General features: G+C 45.8%; 1 pseudogene; it reads right to left on the bottom strand.

Moving 5' to 3' along the window:
* Window positions 1-11,058: 11,058 nt before the first annotated feature.
* Window positions 11,059-11,649, bottom strand: LOC123138818 (60S ribosomal protein L28-1-like; annotated as a pseudogene).
* Window positions 11,650-12,258: the final 609 nt, after the last annotated feature.

Genomic DNA, 12,258 nt, shown 5'->3' with positions numbered 1-12,258 from the left:
CACCCTCAAGAACTCTCTAGTTCTTCTTTGTTGGGACCCACATCAACTTGATGGGAATCCTTGGAGTTGTAGTCGTACTTTGAAGAAGTAGAACTTGATGTAGTCTTGGGAACCCACTTGACCAAAGCCTTAGGAGATTCTTCAAATGCATCAATCTCCTCTTGAAGCTTGTCCTTGCCTTTTTGCTTGTGGTCTTGTGGTTGAAGATCATCTTGAGTGTGTGTTCCCATGAAAGAAGTAGGGTCATACTTCTCTTGTTGAGGAACAAACTTCGTCTTGGGGTATTGATCTTCTTCCCACTCAACTCCATTGGCATTGAACTTTCGGTCAAAACCAATACCTTGATTCTTTCGGTGCCTTCCATGCTTGCGTACAATTTCCTCAAATTGCTTACTTGCTGCAAGGCTCTTGTAAACACATTTCTCTATAATTCCCTTCAAGAAGCTATTTTCTTGCTCAAGTGTAACTTGGCTAAGAGAATCATTAGTGGAATCAAGAGAACTACTAGAAGTAACAATATTGGATTTAGCATGATTATTATTACTACTAGAAGAAGAATCTTTCTTGCTCTTGTTGCTAGATTTTACTCATGGCATGTAAGTAGACAAGAGTAAATGCTTGGCAATTTAAGAAGAACTTTTCTTTCAAAGATCATCATTGATTGCTTTTAAGAACCCATGCTCTTGCTCTAAATTGAGCTTCTCAAAGCGTAGCTTCTCATGAGTCTTTAAAAGCTCTCGATGATCCTCTAAAGTAGTTTCATGAGCTAACTTAAGAGTGTTTAGTTCTTTAGTTAGACGCTCAATCTCCTTCTTATCATTGTCATTCGTTTTATCTTGATTAGCATGATTAATATAAATTTCATCATAATTTTCATCACTAGTGCTGTCAACAAGCAAATCATCATCACCTAGCAAATCATCTTCATCACTATTGAAATCAACATACTCATGGTGTGATACCTTGGGTCCTTTAGCCATGAAGCATCTTCCAATCCCTTCATTTGGTGAGTTAAATATGTCGTAGGAGTTGGATGACACAAGTTCAAGACCGGCAACACCTTCATCTTGAGTATATTAGGAGTCAGAGTGATAACTTCTCTCAGAGTAGTTGTCGGAGTCGGAACCGGATACCCATTCACCAACGTGAGCTTGATATATTCGTCTTGTGTAGCTCTTTGATGACGTGTCCTTATTTTCTGAATCCTTGCTTCTACGAGAGGGTCTTCATTCATAACGATCATCTCTACTCATTCTCTCTCTTGGTGGTGATTTATCTCTTTTACTTCTCCTTTTAGGTGAGTCTTCTCTTCTTTTGTAGGGAGCCGTACACTCAGGTCTTCCACAATTGTAGCAATTGCAATCACGACTAGAAGATATGTTGTCATTGTAGGACCTTGACTTGGAACTTCTCTCTTTGCTTCTACTCTTGTAGAACTTGTTGAAGTTCTTCACCATTAAGCTCAATTCTTCATTGAAGACTTGCTTTTCACTTGATGTTGTAGGAGCATCACATGAAGCTTTGTAAGCACCACTAGACTTGTTGTGAAGCTCTTCCTTATCTTTGAGTGACATCTCATGAGCAACAATTCGACCAATGACTTCCGTTGGCTTGAGATCTTTGTAGTTGGGCATCATTTGGATCAAGGTGCACATGGTATCGTATTTTCCATCCAAGGCTCTTAGGATCTTCTTCATGATGAATCTGTCGGTAATCTCTTTGCTTCCTAAGCCGGCAATCTCATTTGTGATGAGAGCAAGCCTAGAGTTCATTTCAGCAACTCCTTCACCATCCTTCATTTTGAACTTGTCAAGTTGACTTTGAAGCGCATCCAATTTGGATTCCTTGACGGACTCGGTACCTTCGTGCATATCAACCAAAGTATCCCAAATTTCATTTTCATTCTCAAAATGGCTGATTTTGTTGAATTCTTCGGGGCACAATCCATTGAAGAGGATATCGCAAGCTTGAGCACTGTATTGCAACATCTTCAATTCTTCTGCTGTCGCTTCACGATCCGGTTCTCTTCCATCCTCGAAGTATTCACCTTGCAAACCAATATGCACAATAGCCCAAACGATGGGGTTATGACCAAGAATATGCATTTTCATCTTATGCTTCCAACTAGCAAAATTAGTACCATCAAAGTAAGGACCTCTATGGTGGTAATTTCCCTCGCTAGACGCCATACTCTCCTAGGTTGTGAAACCAAGGCTATGATCACCAAAAGCTATGGAAATCAAGGAAAATGGAGACCAAAGCTCTGATACCACTTGTAGGATCGAAAGTAGGTCTAGAGGGGGGTGATTATACTACTTGACCAAATAAAAATCTAGCTTTTTCCCAATTTTAAGTCTTGGCAGTTTTTAGCAACTTATCACAAGTCAAGCAATCAACCTACACATGCAATTCTAAGAGTGTAGCAGCGGTAAGTAAAACATTGCATATGAAGGTAAAGGGAAGGGTTTGGAGAAGGCAAACACAATGTAGACATGAAGATTTTTGGCGTGGTTCCGATAGGTGGTGCTATCGTGCATCCATGTTGATGGAGACTTCAACCCACGAAGGGTAATGGTTGCGCGAGTCCGCGGAGGGCTCCATCACGAAGGGTCCATGAAGAAGAAACCTTGTATATCCCACCATGGCCATCGACCACGAAGGACTTGCCTCACTTGGGTAGATCTTCACGAAGTAGGCGATATCCTTGCCCTTACAAACTCCTTGGTTCAACTCCACAATCTTGTCGGAGGCTCCCAAGTGACACCTAACCAATCTAGGAGACACCACTCTCCAAAAGGTAATAGATGGTATGTTGATGATGAACTCCTTGCTCTTGTGCTTCAAATGATAGTCTACCCAACACTCAACTCTCTCTCTCTCATATTTGGCTATGGTGGAAAGAAGATTTGAGTGGAAAGCAACTTGGGGAAGGCTAGAGATCAAGATTCTTGTGGTTGGATTGGAATGTCTTGGTCTCAACACATGAGTAGGTGGTTCTCTCTCAGAAAATGAGTAGTGGAAGTGTAGGCATGTTCTGATGGCTCTCTCTCAGATTGAGATGGGGGTGGAGGAGTATATATAGCCTCCACACAAAATCCAACTATTACACACATTTGACCCAACTCGGTCAGACCGAATAGAAGAACTTAGTGAGACCGATTCAGTTCAAAATGTGAACGTTAGGAATCTCGGTGGGACCAACATGATGAACTCGGTGGGACCGATGTGCTAGGGCTAGGGCAAAACCTCATCTCGGTGAGACCGATTTCAGCAATGAGCAAACAGAGAGTTGGTCAGGCAAACTCGGTGGGACCGATCACTCATTTTGGTGAGATCAAAACACCAAACGGAAACAGAGAGTTTGCAATGCGAACTCGGTGGGACCGATCGCTCATTTCGGTGAGACCAAACGTTGCGAAGGGAAACAGAGAGTTTGCAATGTCATCTCGGTGAGACCGAGATCCTTGTCGGTGAGACCGAATTGTCTAGGGTTTCTGGCAGTGGCTATGTCAACAAAACTCGGTGGCGCCGGATAGATCAAATCGGTGAGGCTAAGTTTGACTTTAGGTTTTGGTCATATGTTCAAATGAGAAAGTGGCTGAGGGTTTTGGAGCAATATCATTAAGCACTTTGAGCAAGTAGACCATTAACCCCCTTTTAATAGTATTGGCTTTCCTATGGGCTCAATGTGATCTTGGATCACTAAAATGAAAATGAAGAGTCTTGAGCCTTTGCTAATCTTTGTCCTTAGCATTTTGAGGGTCCACATCTCTAGTCCATGCCATGCCAATCATTGAACTTTCTGAAATATTTAACTTGAATGGATATTAGTTTAATGAGCTATACGTTGTTATGAATTACCAAAACAACCCGGGAATTAGTTGCACTTTCAAACCTACCTTGTACAAATATATTTTACACAACTCTAAGAAAAACTATTTCAGCCCTATTTTTTTGCAAAATCATCATGTATTGCATAGTTCATTTGCAAAAAAAAACTGATCGACTAATTTACCCGTTTGATCACTTTTCTATCAGGTAGGTCCTACTAGTTAGGAGGTAACTTGGCAAAAAAACATCACATGGACATGTTGACTATTTCTTCTTCCTTCTCCTCTCTCCCCTCTCTTACACATTGTATCAAATATGTTGTCTACACTTGGATGGGGCAGCTCCTTGCTGGCGTCCATGGCCACCCCATGCTCCTCTTCCTCCCCGATCAAGCTGACGTGCCGAGCTGCACAATGCCTAAAGCATGGTGAGTCACGTCAGAGTTGTGTTCCGCCATGGCTGTCACTGAGGTCGCACACACCCGAGCTACACCGTACCATGGCCATTGTCATGCCCCCCCCCCCCGCAGCGCCCATGTGATACATCTCAAACATGTCTATACTTTTTTTATTGTTTTGTGATATTTTAATATCACTTTTAAATAATTTTTTATAGTAATTTTAATTATTTCTCCAAACCAACTTATTGATGCACTGCCCATAGTCAATTATTGTATTCTACGTGCATTTTTGGTTTGCAGAAAACCCATATCTACGAAGGTCAAACAACCCTGAGGATTTAATATGATTTTTTTGGGACCCGAAGATTCCGGAAAATGTTGGGACCTGCAGGGGAGCCAGCCAGGGGTGACCCGCACCGGGTGGCCTCATGGGCCTCCTGGCACCACGTCCATTCTTCCGTCTATAAATTCCATATTTTGCGAAACCGTCCGCACCAATTTTCTCTAAATTTTCTGCTGCCGCAAATTTCTGTTCTGAGAAGATGCAATATGTGGAGGCCAATTTTGGTACCCTGGCAGAGGAGGGATCCACCATTGGAGGCTTCTTTATCAACATTACTACCTCCATGACCATGTGTGAATAGTTCCTTTAGGACCTTAGGGTCCATAGCAGTAGCCGGATGGCATCCTCTCTCCCTTGTGATTCAGTACAAAGTTCCTGTGAGCTGCCTCACATGATCAGGATTCGTATGATGTAATCGATGGTGTTTTTGTTGGGATATGATGAACTGTCACTTTATGATCAGATTTCACTGAAATTAATTGAATCTTTTGAATTTTATTTGTTTTAATTTAATAGTTTTGTATGCTCTACGATCTATTTGTCTTCTTTGGTCAAGTTTGATAGGTAGTTCTTCAGAGGGAGTTGTGCATTGTAATGGGTTTAATTTTGCAGTGATTGATCCCAGTGACGGAAAGGGAACGAACCTGTATTGTATTGTTGTCACTAAGAATAGTTATTATCTATATTACTTCATCATGCTTATTTCAATGCTCTATTTGCTACGAACTTAATACTTTGAGATGCATGCTGCATAATGGTCTTGGGGTGCAATATTAGTTATAGATGCAGTTCGATAACAGTCTACATAACACAAACGTAATGCCTATACGAGATTATACCATGAATGGTCATAATCATACATATAAATATTACAATTTAATTGATGCCTAACTGTAGTTTATTCACCACAACACAGTTGAATGCTTGGAAAGATGGCACTAGTGAACCTATGGTCTTGGGGGTCTATATTCCTATAATAAAAACTTTACCAAAAATATTATGTCTTTGTTGTACCATTTTATTTATTTTATATATCTATCAATTCCTACCATGCATGCAATTTAATTTTGTAACTAGCAAGACAAGAAGCTGGACAACCTTCTGGACATGTTGGGACAAGTTTGTTTTGTGTTTTGTGTGCAGGTACAAGTGACTTTGTTTGTTGGAAGAACTCCTTCTAGTTTGACAAACATTGTTTCTCTATTGAGAGAAATACTTATTGCTAGGTTACTTCACCCTTATAGTTGGGGGTTAGCCAACCACTCTTACGACAGAGCAAACACCATGCTGCTGCTGTACTGAGCTAGAGTGTTCTCCAACTGTCTTTTCATGAGCCCATGCTCTGGTTGTTGTCGCCAGTGCCCAGACAACATCCCCATGCCTCTCCCGACCTTGCGTCCACTCCCCTCACGCCCTGCAAACGCTCGCTCCGCACTGCTCCTGCTCGTAGATCAGTTCGGTGGTGCTATGGTCACCCCTGGATCTCATCGTAGTGGTGCTTCGGCCGCCCTGAACACCGCAACCTACACGTGCATGTGCCCTAGCAAGTGGACGTGAGCACAAGAGGATGCATGACATACGCCGCGGCCTAGAGGCTCAGGTTGCTCTGTTGAAGTGTCGCCAGCTCCAGCTTGGCCTCCTCGGGGCTGATCTTGGTGGCGGCTGGCCCTCTGGTAGGGCGGGGCAATGGGAAAGCGAGGGATGAGAAAGAGAGATAGGAAGAGTAGACTAGTCGACGTGCACATCTGGCATTTTTTTATCAAGTCAGCTCCTGACATGCGGGATCCATGTGTCAGAAAAGTGTTCAAACGGGGCAAATCCCCCGACCAGTGTTTGGTGCAAAAAATATGCGGTGAATTTTGAAAAAATATAGGAACCAGGTAGTTTTATGCAAAACTAACCTCAAATATGATAGTTTTCTACAATCAACTCCGACCGCCGAGGGCGGAGGGCCCCACATGGCAGTTGCTAATCGCTGCTCTTTTCGAGCTCTCAGCTGTTGACCGGCGCGGCGGTGGCTCTAGACACCACCCCTGACTCGAAGGCCCCAAAGCTCAAATTGTTAGACTATTAAAGTAGGCCATTTTTTTGGGAAACAGTTTTTTGGCATCTGAAAAAGCAACAACAGCCGCGGGTGCCTAAAAACCTTATCTCTCCTATCTAAAACCATTTTAGGCATCAAATTTTCACATCAATTCTGTCCATCATATGTTTGTCTTTCACCTCGCGTTGCCTCCGATAGCGTGAACTAGCATCACCCGAGCAATGCTACACTTAGGAAAAGAATTTAGGGAGTCAGGCGGTCACCGACCATTAATACACCAAATGTGAAGACATGTAATTTCTCTTCAGTAACCTGCGAGACAATAAAATAGCATGTCTCAACCTCATCTTGCATAAGGAACGACGTCTGGCAAAAAATGGACAGAATTCTAATGGTCAGATACTTCTCTTCAGTACTAGACTGGTGCTAATTGATAGCACACTACTAAATAAGCAACACTAACTAGTAACTACTGTTAGAAGGGAGAGAGAGGATTGATGGAATAGTTGTTGTATTGCTTGAGCCTTGTGGGCATATATAGGAGTATATGATCTACTGGGAGTACAAGACAAGCCATAATACTTCCAAGTCTATCTTATGTTTCCAATACAATCATGTTACTCAACATCCCCCACAGTCATAACGGTAGCGACGCAGACGGTGAGACTGGAGAAGAATCTGAAGGCAAGCCGATGGACACCTCCCCACAGTCGTAACAGTCGACGCATCACGAAAGTCGTGGCTGGAGTGGAAACCGACGAGGTTGCTCAAACAAGGCGACAGCCCTTTGTGTTGTTGTCGAGGTAGCCGAGAGCATAGGATGGTGTAGCCGTGGTCGATGTCGAGTCGGGGTAGCCAGTGTCGAGGAAGTTGCCGTGGAGCCGCGGGCGCAAGGAGGCGCATTAGTGTCGAAGTAGTGGTGTGCCGGGAAGAAGACGTTGTTGACGATGCGTCGCGCCGTGGTTGCCAACCCCGGGGACACATCATAGACGAAGGCATGCGTCGGTGTTGCCAGCACCGGGCATGCGTAGACGGACGAAGACAAAGCTGACGAAGCGCCGCACCAGGCTTGCCAGGCCCGGGGACACATCGTGGACGAAGGCACGCACAGTGTTGCCAGCATCAGGCATGCGTAGATCGGGACTTGCACGAGCTGTACGCCATGTCGAAGAAGTAGGAGAGGCCAGGAGAGAAGGACTCGATGATGGTTGGCGCCAATTGGTGCGGGGCCAATGTCGCCCGCGGTTGTCGGAGTAGATGAAGCGGTCGGGGTAGATAACAGCGACGCTGGCGACGGGCTGGTGCTAAACAAAGACGAAGGGGATGGACAGGCGGTTGTGGCAGCTACGGGGGTAGCAGCGCGGCGGCCGAAGAAGAGCGGCGACGGCAGCTAAGTTAGGAGTGTGGCGGCGGTGCTCGATGTAGGCGAGGAGACCCAACAGCGTGACGAAGACCAGCACGGACGTGCGGACGAGCGCGTCAGCACCGGCACCCAGGCCACCAAAGCAGTGCCGGCGCCTGGGCAGCGAGGCCCGAGCGACCAACGGAGCAGCGGCACCCGAGCTCAAGGCAACCCGCAGGGCACGGCGGAGGCGGGTGGCGTGGATCGATTGGTTGGCCGACGCGCGAGCGGCGCCTATGATTGGCCGCCGCATGGAGCGAGGCCGCCGGGTGTAGGCGATGCAGGTGTCCCGGTCGGAGCAGGGTGATGACAGTCGGCGCAGGTCGACGGGCGGGCCAGCGCGCGGACAACGGCCTTGAGGGACCGCCTGTCATGCGAGGCCGCCGCGTCGGTGAAGTAGCCGTCCAGTCGCGCCGGTGTCGAAGTAGAGGCGCGGGGTGTCGACGATGATGGCGGGCGACGCAAACCGATCAAGCTAAGATAAAAAAAGAAAAAAGAAAACGCCGACCAAGATGACCGGCGGGACAGAGAAAAATCCAGAGCAAGGACTCAGGAAAAAGACTCTCTAGAACAGTCGGTCAACATGAACAGTGGACGAACCCTAGTTACGGGCGGCGCGCCCCCCGGCGGCGGTCATGGAGACCGACTGCCCCGGGGGCGGCGCGCGGGGCGGAAGCGGCGGGCGGCGGCTAGGGTTTGGACCGGTTAGGCTGATACCATGTTAGAAGGGAGAGAGATGGATTGTTACGGAATATGATGGATTGCTTGAGCCTTGTGGACATATATATAGGAGTACGTAATCTACTTGGAGTACAAGACAAGCTAGAATACTTCCTAATCTATCTTATGTTTTCAATACAATCACGTTACTCAACAACTATTACTCGAACAAGAACCGTAGCAACGAAACCAATTGGGTTGCTCTTATTCTTCCATGCCACGTTAATGAACAATACACTACTCAGTTTTGCACCAATGGCATACATGGAAAGCCTCCCTGCTGTCACGTGGCCAGCGGCTAGCTCTTGCCCGCCACATGTGCACCGGCACGGCAGAGAGGACCTTGCTAGCGCTGGCGATCAACCTGTCCATCTTAAAGAAGAGCAACCGGCTTATCCATGACTTCCTCTGGCATGGCAACAAAGATGCACATAATGGTTCTTGCATCGTGTCCTGGCAAAAGGTGTGTCGCCCCCTGGCGCTCGGCAGGCTGGTGATCCGCGACCTGCACCGCACTGGAATTGCTTTAGGCACGCGTTGGCTATGGGTGTAACATAGTGACCCCTCGCGCGCCTGAAAACATCTTCATAGGCTTCTCAGCTCTTTCGCGCCTCTACAACTTGGACCCTCGGCGACGGCAACACCTACAAGTTCTAGCAGGACCATTGGCTCCATGGCAAATCTGAGATCGCGCCCACCCTATCCTCCCTCATCCCGAGGCGACGCAGAGGATGACGACTTGTATGCGTGGCTCTCACCTATCACGGCTGGATTGCGGACATCCACGACAACTTAAACCCCCTGACAGTCATTCAGTATGTCCAGCTATGGAGGTTACTCCAGGGCATCGAGCCCTCTGAGGAGCCGGATAAGCTGTCCTGGAGGTGGACTGTCGACGACAGCTATTCGACACGGTCTGCCTACCACGCGATGTTTCTTGGGGCTACCACCGCACCCTACTGGCAGCTCATCTGAAAGACTTGGGCCCCCTCCAATGCAAAGATCTTCCTCTGGCTTGCCTCACTCAACCGATGTTGGACCGCCGACCGTCACGCACAACACGACCTGCCGCACAACCCCATCTACAAACACTACAAGAAATATGCTATCTTGTGACCTCCACTATTGGTCACTGAAAGGTCATAGTTTTTCATTTGCAACCTTTTTGTGACCAAAAACAGAAGGTCAAAAGCTGAGGGTCATAAACTGACTATAGCGACCTTCTCTGTGAGAAGGTCGTGGACGTTTATGACCAAAATATTCCTACTGTGGCGTTTTGGTCACTAGCAGCCTCCCCAGTCCACGTAGGCATCCAGCGTGGCAAGCTGATGTGGCACAAGATTCAGCCCGGTCCAATTCGGTTTTCTGCATGGGCCTAGCCCAACAATTCGGCCTTTTTACTATATTTTTTATCAATTTTTGAACGGCTTCATGGGCCAAGCCCAGCATTTTTAGGTCCATTTCATTTATCCTTTTTGTTCTAGCTTCTAAGAAATGCACGATGTGATTTGTTTGGGCCATAGCCTTCTTAGAGCCCAAATATTGTTTGGTCCAGTAGAATATTTGGTCTTTTTAATTCACAGATTCCAATTTATACACATTTAAAAATCAAACAATCAGTAATTCTCTTATTAAATGATCAAATCCAGAACTCATATGATCAACATTCACAAAAACATACAAGACTTCACGTCCGCGGTAACATAGCTTGAACAAGCCTAATTACAGTTTATATCCAAGAAGTGTACGTGCAATCCAAAACATGGTGGCAAATATCAACCAAAACTATGGTTCACACCCTTGCTTGGCTCTTTGCTGTCAAAGTATATAGTTGTCCTTGGACCTTGGGAGCTACCACCAACAGCACAGTTGTCCTGGTTGTACTTCTGTGGTCAAAGTCCTCACCTGGAAAGGATTATACAACTCAGTCATATATTCACGACTCAAAACTCATGACATGACATGACACTAAGAGAGAACATCATAGAGACTCAACCAGATCCTAATATAAAGGCTATTCAGACCATAGCTAGTTTATTCCAGTATTTTTGGACACATGTGTGTTGCTGCTGTTTTCTGGAAACATGGAGTACAAGTATTTTTGGAAACATGGAAGAACATGATTTATTATCCTTGAGACTAGACAAGAGTTACTCCAGTGAAGAGGATGACTAAAATCGCTCAATGTTGAGAATACACCAAAAACTTCAAACTCTCCTAACGAAAGATTCGAGTGCTGGAAACCTAGAAGCGGGACAGATTATAGAGTTACCTGAGTGGAGTAAGGGACTATTTACAACATGGGAATTTCAAAGGAATTAGTCCATTTCCTGCAGGAACATAAATTAAAGTTAGCGTTCAAAACTTAGCACTAGAAGATCAGTCTCAAGCTTTTCAAACTTTGCATAATTAAGGGAACAGCCCCAGCAAGCATCAGACTTTTCTGAAGTTATGTCCGACTTGCAGAACAAACTGACTTCTCAAAACAACAAGTTGTAATACCTGATTCTTGACAGACTTGGCCATCTTGTGGAACTCCTTGCGCATCAGAATCTTGTGCTGGAGCTTGGCAGGGGTGTTCTGCTTCTTGGTCTTGGTTGTGGACAGGACAACTGCCTTGTCCTCTCCCGCTGATGGCTGGACCACCACGGTCTTGCTGTTCGCCAAGCCTGAAACCACATCAGCCCCACAGCAAGTTAGCTCCTTGCAGAGACACTTGCAAACAAAAGGGTTAAAAATACTGGAAAGAGCTACGGACTCGAGAACTTGTAGGAGTGGACATTGTAGAGGTTGTTGGGCTCCTTGCTGAACCGCACCTTGGCGTTGCTGTTGCCGAACTATTTTATCAAGAAGCAGTTGTTCTTCTTCACGAGCTCCCAGACCAGAGACCCTGGAACGGTAGTCATTTCCCTTGGCCTACATGACCAAAACAACAACCAAAAGTCAGATCCTAAAGCTAGCACCAAGCAACAGGACACACTAATCCTACAGAATCAAGGAAACATTTGACTATTTGAGCAAAATTGTATGCTGATTGCACCTTAAGCTCTCTCGCCACGGATCCTCCTAGCCAGCTGAATGTCCTTGGGCATGATGGTCACGCGCTTAGCATGGATGGCGCACGGGTTGGTCTCCTCGAAGAGACCCACCAGGTAGGCCTCTGCAGCCTTCTGAAGGGCCAGCACCGCATGGTTCTGGAAGCGGAGGTCAGTCTGCACAGACAGAACAGGGTGGTGTTTTTAGTTTACTTGATTCATCATACTATAAGAGTTGAGATAATAGGAGCATAACAATGTAGTGCTGTACTGTGAAGTTTGAGGAGCATAACAATGTAGTACTGTACTGTGAAGTTTGAGGAGCATAAAATATATGAGACAGTTTACTTGATCCAAAGTTTAAGGAGTATCTTATCTACTAGTAGTATTGTACTGTGAGACTTTCCTAAAGCAGAGTCTATAAACAAATAGAGTGAGAACCATCAGAAGAACAGAGATGTTCTTCTATCAAACAGTGGCTTC

Source organism: Triticum aestivum, chromosome 6B, assembly GCF_018294505.1.
Source record: "Triticum aestivum cultivar Chinese Spring chromosome 6B, IWGSC CS RefSeq v2.1, whole genome shotgun sequence".
Taxonomy (NCBI): Eukaryota; Viridiplantae; Streptophyta; class Magnoliopsida; order Poales; family Poaceae; genus Triticum; species Triticum aestivum.
Note: the sequence above shows the minus strand (reverse complement) of the source record. Positions and strands in the feature narration are given on the sequence as shown.